The 10,036-nt window shown below is 50.0% G+C and overlaps 1 pseudogene; it reads left to right on the forward strand.

Moving 5' to 3' along the window:
* Positions 1–1,329: 1,329 nt before the first annotated feature.
* LOC103610984 lies at positions 1,330–4,474 on the forward strand (annotated as a pseudogene).
* The last annotated feature ends 5,562 nt before the right edge of the window (positions 4,475–10,036 follow it).

Consider the following 10,036-nt stretch of genomic DNA (forward strand, 5'->3'; position numbering starts at 1 on the left):
TCTACCCTCTGCTGACCTTGACCTCCTGCCCTACTGTCTATTGATGGTGTCTGCACCACTTCAACCCAATCAGAATCTAAAAAGAACACAGCTGGGACTCCTTAGAGGTCAGCAATGGGTGGGTAAGGTGAGTGGGCCATGGGAGGCACCTGGACATGATCATTCACACTGAGAACAGGATCTATGGTTGGCAGCACTGTTCCCCCAGTCGTCTGCCTGTGCTGTTCCACTGTCTTTTGCAAGGGGGGAATTCCATGTGCCAACATTGTAAAGTACTTAGGGCGGTGATTCACAAATAACAAGTGAAATAGCATGTGACTGGGGTCCAGTCATCCAGAACAGGGGAAAGAAAATATTCTCAGTGATGCGAAGGCTCCAGCCTGATCACTCATCTCTGGTCCTAAAAGAGCACAGGCCCTGCCCTGAGCCACCCAGAGAGGGTAACCTTTCTGCCCAGCATTACCTCCCACACAGGGTCCAGCACTCGGTCATGCCAGCACCTTCAGGACTTCAGAAGCCCCTGGTCTTCATCAGAGAGTGCTTATTATGGTATTTAGTGAGTACCTGGGCCACCCAATCTTGGGAGAGAGAGGCACAATGACACCATTGTGCAGCCCCAGCACCTGCCTACAGTGCCTGGGTCAACCCTGGGTCTCAGAGCAGATGACGTAGGCCCGGGAACTGCAGGGTCAGGTGGGGGAAGGCAATGTGCTTGCTCAGGAGGTGGCCAGGGCTGCAGCCAACAGAGCTGGTTGCCCAGAGGAGCTCAGCTGTGAACTGAACACAGGTCAGCACATGGCCTGTGTGCCTCATGTGCCCATTTACCCAGAGGGTAGGAAACACGAGGCCTGCCTTGGGGGAACCTGGACTATCAAACTCAATGACAGAGATGAAAGCCCTGGGGAGGTCGAGGCTCTCATTCTAGAGGAATTAAAGTTATGGAGATACACAGGTGTGTATTCGGGTCAGGGAATGTGCCACCTGCTCCCTGAATGTCAACCCCAGTGGGAACGTGGGGAGGAAGCCAGCACTGACGGAGCCTGGTTCAAGTCAGGGAAGCTGGGGGCTCCCTGCATTGTCTTCACAGGTCTTCACGATGATCTCCAGTAATGGAAGGCATAGGTCCCCTTGTGGGAAAAGTATCCTCTGAGGCTGGCAGAGATTAAGTAATTTGCTTCATTTCTTTAGGGGAAAAATATACAATGACCACCAACAAGTGGCCAGACCTCTCCCTGCAGGCACGAGAATTGTGTGAACCACGGGAATGAAGCCTCTACTTTTGGGAACTTAAATTCCAGCAGCAGAGATGGGCCATGAGCACGTGTAGGAATGAACGGACGAGGCGACCCTGGAGTGACAAGTGCTCTAGAGAGCCTACCCCAGGCGTGGATCGTGGCATGGAGTGGGCAGGAGGCCCCCCTCTGCAGCTTGAAGTGCCCCGCGGTGACCCCACACACCCACTCCAATGAGCCCCCTGTGGACGGCACACCTGTGAGTGCACACCTGAGGTGGTGCCAACACCGGACGACATTATGCGTCTTTTATTCTCTGGGTGACACTTAATTGTTACTCATCAGATCCCAATGACACTGACATTCCACCTTCCCGGATGCAGAGTTGGCCACCACTGATGGGGGCGGGGCGTGGTCTGTGCCAAGTGCTCACGGCCACCAGCCAAGGGGCTATAAGGGGCATCGTGTGAGGAGCCGGCACAACCTCCTCCTGACACCTCAGGTGACCAGCTAGTGGCTGTGACCACAGAGCCCTAGAGATGGAGACCCTGTTTCTGACCGTTGTGCTGGGTCTGGTCTCTGCCCTGCAGGCCCAGGACCCCCTGTCCTTCAACTCGGAGGAGCAGGATGTGAGGCTAGGCCGGCGGGTGGGTGTAGGAGAAAGGCCGTGGGGCCTGTTTTAGGAGACATCATTTAAGGTTGGGGTTCCGACCCTGCGCTCCTTGTCTGGAGCGGTCAGGCTGGAGCAGGGCAGCAGGTTTGGCTCAGGGGTCCTACTGCACTGACACCCAGAGCCAAAGGCCTTGCAGGGCAGGGCCCTCTGGAGTGAGGGCGCACCTGGTACTGGGCCCAGTCCCAGCAGAAAGTGGTTCCGTGGGGTGGCAGACACCTTCTGCCTCCATTGGGGGCCTGAGGTCATGAGTTCTGGGCTCGCTCTAACTGAGCACAGAGGTGCGGATGTGCGGGAACCCCGCCTGCCTTTGGGGGCTGCAGCTGGGGCCCCGGGGTGTGTGGTTACGGCTGCAGCCCATGTGCAGGGGACATAGAGGAGAGTCTGTGCTGGGCCTGAGGAGGACGCACGCCTCGGCCTGTTCCAGCTCACAGGGACCTGGTACGTGAAGGCCGTAGTGACTAGCAGGGAAGTGCCAGAGGGGAAGAGGCCCAGCAAGATGTCCCCTGTGACAGTGACAGCCCTGGAAGGTGGGGACTCGGAGGCCGCATTCACCATCATGTGAGTGTCACCCCCTACTGGCCCCTCAAGCCCTCTTATCTCCACCTCCCCCATCTAAGTTTTGGGTGTTGGTGTAAAAGGCCCCCCTGAGTTTGAGTGGAATCGTTCCCAGGTGGCATCCTAGGGCACAGGCGGTGGGGACATTATTGGGCTCACGGGGTCACGGCCGATGTGCCAGGTGAGCTGAGACTGGCTCAGGTGTGTCTCAGAGTTGCTGCCACATGACTCCTGTTTTCCAGAAAGGCCGGTCAGTGCCACTAGAAGAAAGTCCTGATGCAGAAAACCAAGGAGCCGGGCAAATACAGCACCTGTGAGTCCCGGGCGGCTGTCCCCAGCCCACCTGCAGGGCAGGGCATCTCCTACACAGTCTTTCTGCCTGAGGGTCCCTGCCTCATGCACCTCCCAGGAGGGGCTGACCTCTCCCTCCCAGTGTCTTGTGGCCCTGACCTGAGACACAATATGTGACAGGTTGAGGATCAGGGAAGGTGAATTGGATGAGCAAGCTCTGGCCTCTGGTGACTCTGTGGCCTGGGTGGGGACCTTTCTGGGAGGGGGCTCCTCCCCCAGTGTCGAGGTCCATGGCTGAGGGGAACGGCAAGGCCGGGGCCTAGGCTGTTTGGCTGCCTGGTGACCGCCGAAATATTCCAGAGTGCTCCGTAATGAGGTGTCCGGTGCTTTCTCCAAAAGGAAGACACTAAAGGTCTATTTTCTCTGTGGTCCACAGATGGGGGCAAGAAGCTCATGTATCTACAGGAGCTGCCAGTCAAGGACCATGACATCTGGTACTGCGAATGCCACCACCATGGGAAACTGCGCCGCATTGGAAAGCTCATGGGTGAGGGGCCCTGGAGACCTGCGTCTCCCACCCCCATGTCTCTGTTTCCCGAAGCCACTGGAACCAGCATCAGCCACGTGCTTGGGGGTCATAGAAAGCCCCTGCACTGGGCTTCCTGTGCTTGGTCCCCTGTGCTGCCCGGCGGCCAACCCAAGCTCCCCGAGTGGGAATCAGGCGGACTGGGCCAGGCTTGCCCAGGACAGGGCCAGACATGACCCTCGGTGACCTGACCAGTCAGGAGGGGGTTCACAGATGCTGAGCTCTGCTTCCTGGGGTCTTGGGTGTCAGGGGGAGCGTCCTGACAGTGGCCTCCGTGGGGCAGGGACCCTCCAGGGGGGAGGGCAGCCAGTGCCTTCAGGACACGAGGTCGTTCCAGGTCAGGGCACGACCCAGCAGGGCAGCTTCCAGAGCCTCCCGGGTCCCCTGAGTTTGCTCAGTGGTTTGGGGTGTCTCCACTGCTCTCCTTCCTGGGGCCCTGTCAGCTGGGCATCAGCCATCTCCTCTGTCCCCTGTCCCCACCCGAGAACTCTACATCCACTCTCTGACCTCCCCACCTGCCCTCGGCCACCCCATGGTGAAGCCCCCGATGCAGGGTGGTGGCCGTCTCCTCACGGCATCGGCTCCCTGCAGAGCCATGCAGCCGTCCCCCACTCGGCTCACCTGCCCAACTGTCCCACAGGTAGGAGTCCCGACGTGAACCCAGATGCCCTGGAAGAGTTTAAGAAATTCATACGGCACAAGTGATTCCTGGAGGACAACATTTTCATACCCACGCAGATGGGTGAGAGGACGGCTCTGCCCACATCCCCCTCGTGTCCCCCTCTCCCCTCTGTGGGGGAAATGGCATCACAGTGACGTGTCACAGGGGTGCCAAGGCTCTGTCTTGGGACTTGGTTGTCGAGGGTCTGAGCTGTGGACAGTGATGGGGTCTGGGCTGGTGACCAGGGCGTCCTCTCACCTCTGGGTTTTCTTGGTTTCTACAGAAAGCTGCGTTCCCCAGGGAGATTAGGGTAAGTTACGCTTTGGGAGGACGTTGGAAAAGCCCAGAGTGCTGAGTTCATGGAGTTCGAAGGCCCCTCTGCTCTGTCCCTGTCCCATCCCACCCAGGCGGGAGAGACCCTGTCTAAGCCAGGCAAAGGCTGTCATCTCAGGGGTCTGACCTGAGTGTGATTCCTTGGACACATGGGGAGTCCCTTCCTTTAACTGTGTCCTGCACCCTGCTGGCCAGGGAGGTCCTCTGGGGTCTTTCACAGAACAGGCCTCGTGGTGGGCTCCCTCCCATGTCAGCTCAACACCTGGTCTCCACTCGGTCCACTCCCCCAGCCCGCACACCCACCGAGGATGCCCAGGGCCGGCCTGCTCGTTAGAGGGGCCGGGATGGCTCTCAAGCCTCCTGGCCAGGCAGTGACTGAATGTGGCTCCTGTGGCAGCCCCTGCCCCTGCCCACCACTCCCACTGTGACCTCACTGACCTCTGTTCCTCTTCCTATCACAGCAGCCACCATGGCTGCACCTCCGGAGCCCGCCCTGCTGCCGGACACAGAGCCCCACCCCCACCTGGACCAGCCTCTGCCACAGCAGCACCCCCGCTCCCCCCACCTGACTCCAAATAAAGAGCTTCAGCAGCAGCCCTGGGCTCGGCCTGTCTGTAAAGGGGCCCTTGGTGTTGGCTCCCTGGAGGTCTGTTGACTCAGTGCAGAGATAGAGCCACAGTGGAAGTTAGGGAGATGTTGGAAACATCAGGAGCCAGACCCCAGGGAGCATGGCATCCGACAGGCCTGTAGGGATGCGGGTTGTCCTGGAGGCCCATCAGGGAAACAGAACACGTCCTCGTGTTGTCCATTTACAGTCGTACACTCCCCCACCCCGGCACTACTGAGACGTCCATCAGTCCAGTTTTGTCCCTTTGAGGATGTCCCATAAACATGACCACACGAGCATAAGATTCAGAGACTGGCTTCTTCCTCTCTGTGCGTGCCTGTGACATGCGTCTGTGTGGTCGCAGGTGTTGACGATGCCCTTTGAGTGTTGAGTAGCTCCCTCCTGTGACTGTGAGGCCTGGTTCCATAAGCCAAGGGGGGAGTCAACGGGACCCCTATGTGGGGGCTTTGAGGAGAGGCCATGGGACCTCTGTCTCCTCCACAGACACTTCCAGCCCCACATGAGGTGTCCAGTCACATGACACATCTGGGCACTGGAGAAACGGCCACCGTGCAGGTCACGGCCCATTGAACGCTCTCACAGGCCACCCCTACATGGAGCGTGGTGAGCGTGCAGTGGCCGCCATCAGTGTGGGCGTGGACCCGCCGTCCTACAGCCCCGGGAGGTCTGCGTGCTTCCCTTTCCCCAGCACACCGTGAGTTCAGGTGAACGTCCAGTGTCCTGCGGGGAATCACATTTACCCAATAATCACGACTGTGGCACCGAAGGCTCCTTCCTTCACATGATGGCTTCTGAGTCTGAGAACTGGCTCAGGTCTGGAAGCTGGCAGGAGTCGGGGACCTCCTTCTGGGATGGTGACACCAGCTTTGGCCTGTCCATCATCTGCATTGATAAAACACTAGTAGTTCATTGTAGAAATATTCCGCATTTTCCTTCTCCACTCATCCGACGGTGGGCACTGAGGTGGGTTCCCACTCTAGGCTGCTGTAAATAGAGCTGTGATACACATGGGAGGGCAGGTGCCGCTTTCACAGGGTGATATCCATTCCTTTGGGAATGTGCCCAGCAGTGGGGTTGCTGGGTCGTGCGGAAGTTCTACCTGCAGTTGTTTGAGGAAGCTCCATACCATGTTCCGTAATGGCTGCACCGTTTACAGTCCCACCAACAGTCTAGGAACCTTCCACTTTCTCCACATCCTCACCAGCATTTCTTATTCTCTGTATTTTTGTTAATGGCCAGTTTAACTGGGGTGAGATGATATCTCAGTGTGGTATTGATTTGCATTTTTCCTTATGCTGAGTGATGTTGAGCATTTTTTCATGTGTTGGCCATTTGTATATCTTCCTTTGAGAAATGACTATTCAGCTCTTTTGCCCATTTTTTAATAGGGTTACTTGTTTTTTACCGTCAGATTTTTTAATTCCTTATATATTCTGGATATTAATTCCTTGTTGGGTGCATAGTTTGCAAATATTTTCTCCAAGTTTGCAGGTTGTCTTTGCTCTGTTAATTGTTTCCTTTGTTGTGTGGAGAATTTTAGTTGGTACAATCCCATTTGTTTATGTTTTTCTTTAGTTGCCTGTGTTTTGGGGCTGTTATTCATAAAGTTTTGGCCCAGACCTGGGTCACATCCTGCAGTGTGCCTTCTATGTTTTCTTTTAGGAATTTTATAGTTTCAAACCCTATATTTAAGTCTCCCTGATCCATTTTGAGTTGATGTGGTCAGTGGTGAGAGGCACAGGTCTAATTTCATTCTTCTATACATGGATGTCCAGTTTTTCCAGCACCATTTTTGGAAGATTCAGTCTTTTCCACAGTCTATGTTCTTGGTGCCTTTGACAAAGATCACTTGGGTATGTGTTGGGTATGTGGGTACATTTCTGGGTTCTCTATTCTGTTTCTTTGGTCTGAGTGTCTGTTTTTATTCCAGTACATGCTATTTATTTTGGTTCTCATAGCTTTAATTTGAAGGCAGGCAGTGTAATGCTTCTGGCTTTATTTAGTTATTTTTGTGCTCAGGATTGCTTTGGCTATTTGGTGTCTTTTGTTATTCCATATGAATGTTAGGAGTCTTTTTTCTATGTCATTGGAAGAATGTCCTTGGAATTTTGATGGGGATTACATTGGATCTGTAGATTGATTTGGGTAGTATGGGTGTTTGCACAATGTTCATTCTTCCAATTCAAGAGCATTGAATGTCTTTCCACCTTTTGTGTTGTCTTTTATTTCTTTCAGCATTTATTCCTAGTCCTCATTGTAGAGAACTTTCACCTCCTTGGTTAAATTGATTCTTAGGTATTTTGTTTTTGTGATGACTAGCGTAAACGGGCTTGCGTTCTAGATCTTTTTTTCGGCTAGTTCATTCCTGGACTATAAAAAATACTATTGATTTTTGTGTGTTGATTTTGTGTCCTGCAACTTTACTGAGATCGTTTATCAGCTCTGGGAATTTTTTTTGTAGAGACTTTAGGTTTCTCTCTCTATAGGATCATGTCATCTGCAAACAGGGACAATTTGGCTTGGCCTGTCTTTTCTGATCTGGATGCCCTGTATTTCTCTCTTGCCTGATTGCTCTGACAAGGACTTCCAATACTATGTTTAGTAGGAGTGGTGAGAGTTGGCATCCTGGCTTGTTCCCATTCTTAAGGGGAAAGCTTTTAGCATTTCTCCATTCAGGATGATATTGGTGGAGGGTTTGTTGTATATGGCTTTTAGTGTGTTGAGATGCTTTCCTTCTATAACTAATTTCTTGAGAATATTTATCATGAAGAAGTTTGAATTTTGTTGGATGGTTTTTCTGTGTCTATTGAGGTAATCACACGATTTTTGTCCTGGATTTTGTTGATGTGTGTATCTCATTTACTGACTTGCTTATATCGAACCATCCTTGCATCCCTGGGATGAATCCCACTTGGTCATGTATAATTTTTTTTATGTGTTGCTGTATTTTGTTTACCAATATTTTGTTGAGGATTTTTGCATCTATGTTCATCAAAGATATTGGCCTGTAGTTTTCTTTTTTTGTTGTATCTTTGTCTGGTTTTGCTATCCAGGTGATGCTGGTATCATTGAATGAGTCTGGGAAAATGGCCTGTGTTTCAATTGTTTGGAATAGATTGAACAGAATTGTTATTAATTTCTCTTTAATCTTTTGATAGGATCCAGCAGTAAAGCAGTTTGGTCCTGGGCTTTTCTTCATTAGATGGCTGCTGACACTGCTTCAATGTCATTGCTTGCTATTGGTCTGTTCATGTTTTGTATGTCTTCTTGGTTCATTCTTGTTAGTTTGGAAGTGTCCAGAAATTTATTTCTTCCTGATTTTCAAATTTGATGGCATACAGTTGTTTATAATAGTCTCTAATGATTCTTTGTATTTCTGTGGTTTCAGTTGTAATGTGTCCATTTTCACTTCTGATTTTTGTATTTGGGTGTTTTTTCTTTTTTTTTTAGTTAGCCTAGCTAATTGTCTATTTTGTTTATATTCCCCCCAAACAACTCTTTGCTTCATTGATCTTATCTATCACATTTTGGCATCTCTATTTCATTAAGCTCTGCTCTGACCTTAACTATTTCTTTGCATGTGCTAGTTTTGGGATTGGATTGTTCTTGTTTTTCTAGTTCTTTGCGGTACAGCATTAGGTTGTTTATTTAAAGTCTTTCTATTATTTTGATGTCAGCATTTATTGTAATAAACTTCCCTCTTAGTACTGCTTTTGCAGTATCCCACAGGTTTGAGTATGATGTGTCTTTATTTTCATTAGTTTCATGAAATTTTTGATTTGCTGTTTAACTTCTCCATGGACCCATAGATCATTCAGAAATATGTTGTTTTATTTTCATGTACCTGTATAGTTTCCTGAGGTTTGCTTGTTGTTGATTATCTTGTTTTACTCTGTTGTGGTCTAAAAAGATGCTTGAAATTATTTCAACTTTTAAAAATTTGCTGAGACTTGATTTGTGACCTAACGTGTGGTCTATCCTGTAGAATGTTCCATGTGCTTATTAGAAGAATTTATATTTTATGGTTCTTGGATGAAATGTTCTATAGACATCTGCCAAGTCCAATTGATCTAAAGTGTGATTTAAATCCTGTTTCTCTGTTGATTTGTTGCCTAGATGATCTGTCCAACATTGAAAGAGGGGTGTTCAGGTCCCTAACTTATTGTATTTGGGTTTATCTCTTTCCTTATGTCTAGTAGTGCTTGCTAGGTATACGTGGGTGCTCCACTGTTAGATGCATATATATTTATGCTTGCTTTGTCTTCTTGCTGGATAGATCCCTTTATCATTATATAATGGCCTTCTTTGTCTCTTTTTATGCTTTTTGGTTTAAAGGCTATTTTAATCTAAGAATAGCTATTCCTGCTCATGTTTTGACTTTTATTTGTGTGGTATATTTTCTTCCATCTCTTCATTATTAGTCTTGTGTGTCTTAACAGATGAAGTGATTCTCTTGTAGACTGCATATAATTGGATCTAATTTTTTAATCCAATCAACAAATTTGTGTCATTTGAGTGGGGAATTTAAACCATTTACATTTAGTTGAGGATTATTGTATTCCTTTGCTCGTGCCATATTTTCTTGTTTCTTTGTATTGCTAGTATCTCTATGTTCCTGTCTCATCATCTGGTAGAGCAGTTGCTTCTTCTATTACTCTTGAGTGGACTTTCAGAAGATAGACTCCCTCATGTAAACGTGTTTTATATTGACCATTGAGTGGTGAGTTTTAGTATTGATTCCAGGTAGATTCAGAAGTGTGGTCTCTATGTGGATACTCTGGCCATATTAAGCATCAGAATTCCTCTGTGGCCAAAGCAATGGGGCATTTAATGGTTCCTTGCTGTGGTTAGTGACACTGTGTTGGGTCTTTGAGGATGTGGGCAAGATCTTGAGTTTTCAGGTGAAGTGCCTGGGTGCTGTGTCACTCTTTGGCTGGGGTGGGCGACCTTAGGAAGGCTTGTTGGTTCCCTGGTTGGTGTCCTGTCACCCTAATGGGTGCACTGGGGTATGCTGGATGTACTCAGCTTGAGTGGGTGACCCTGGGCAGGATTTCTCTTTCCTTCTTCCTACAGTCAG

Source organism: Galeopterus variegatus, unplaced genomic scaffold (assembly GCF_000696425.1).
Source record: "Galeopterus variegatus unplaced genomic scaffold, G_variegatus-3.0.2 Scaffold12202, whole genome shotgun sequence".
Classification (NCBI taxonomy): Eukaryota; Metazoa; Chordata; class Mammalia; order Dermoptera; family Cynocephalidae; genus Galeopterus; species Galeopterus variegatus.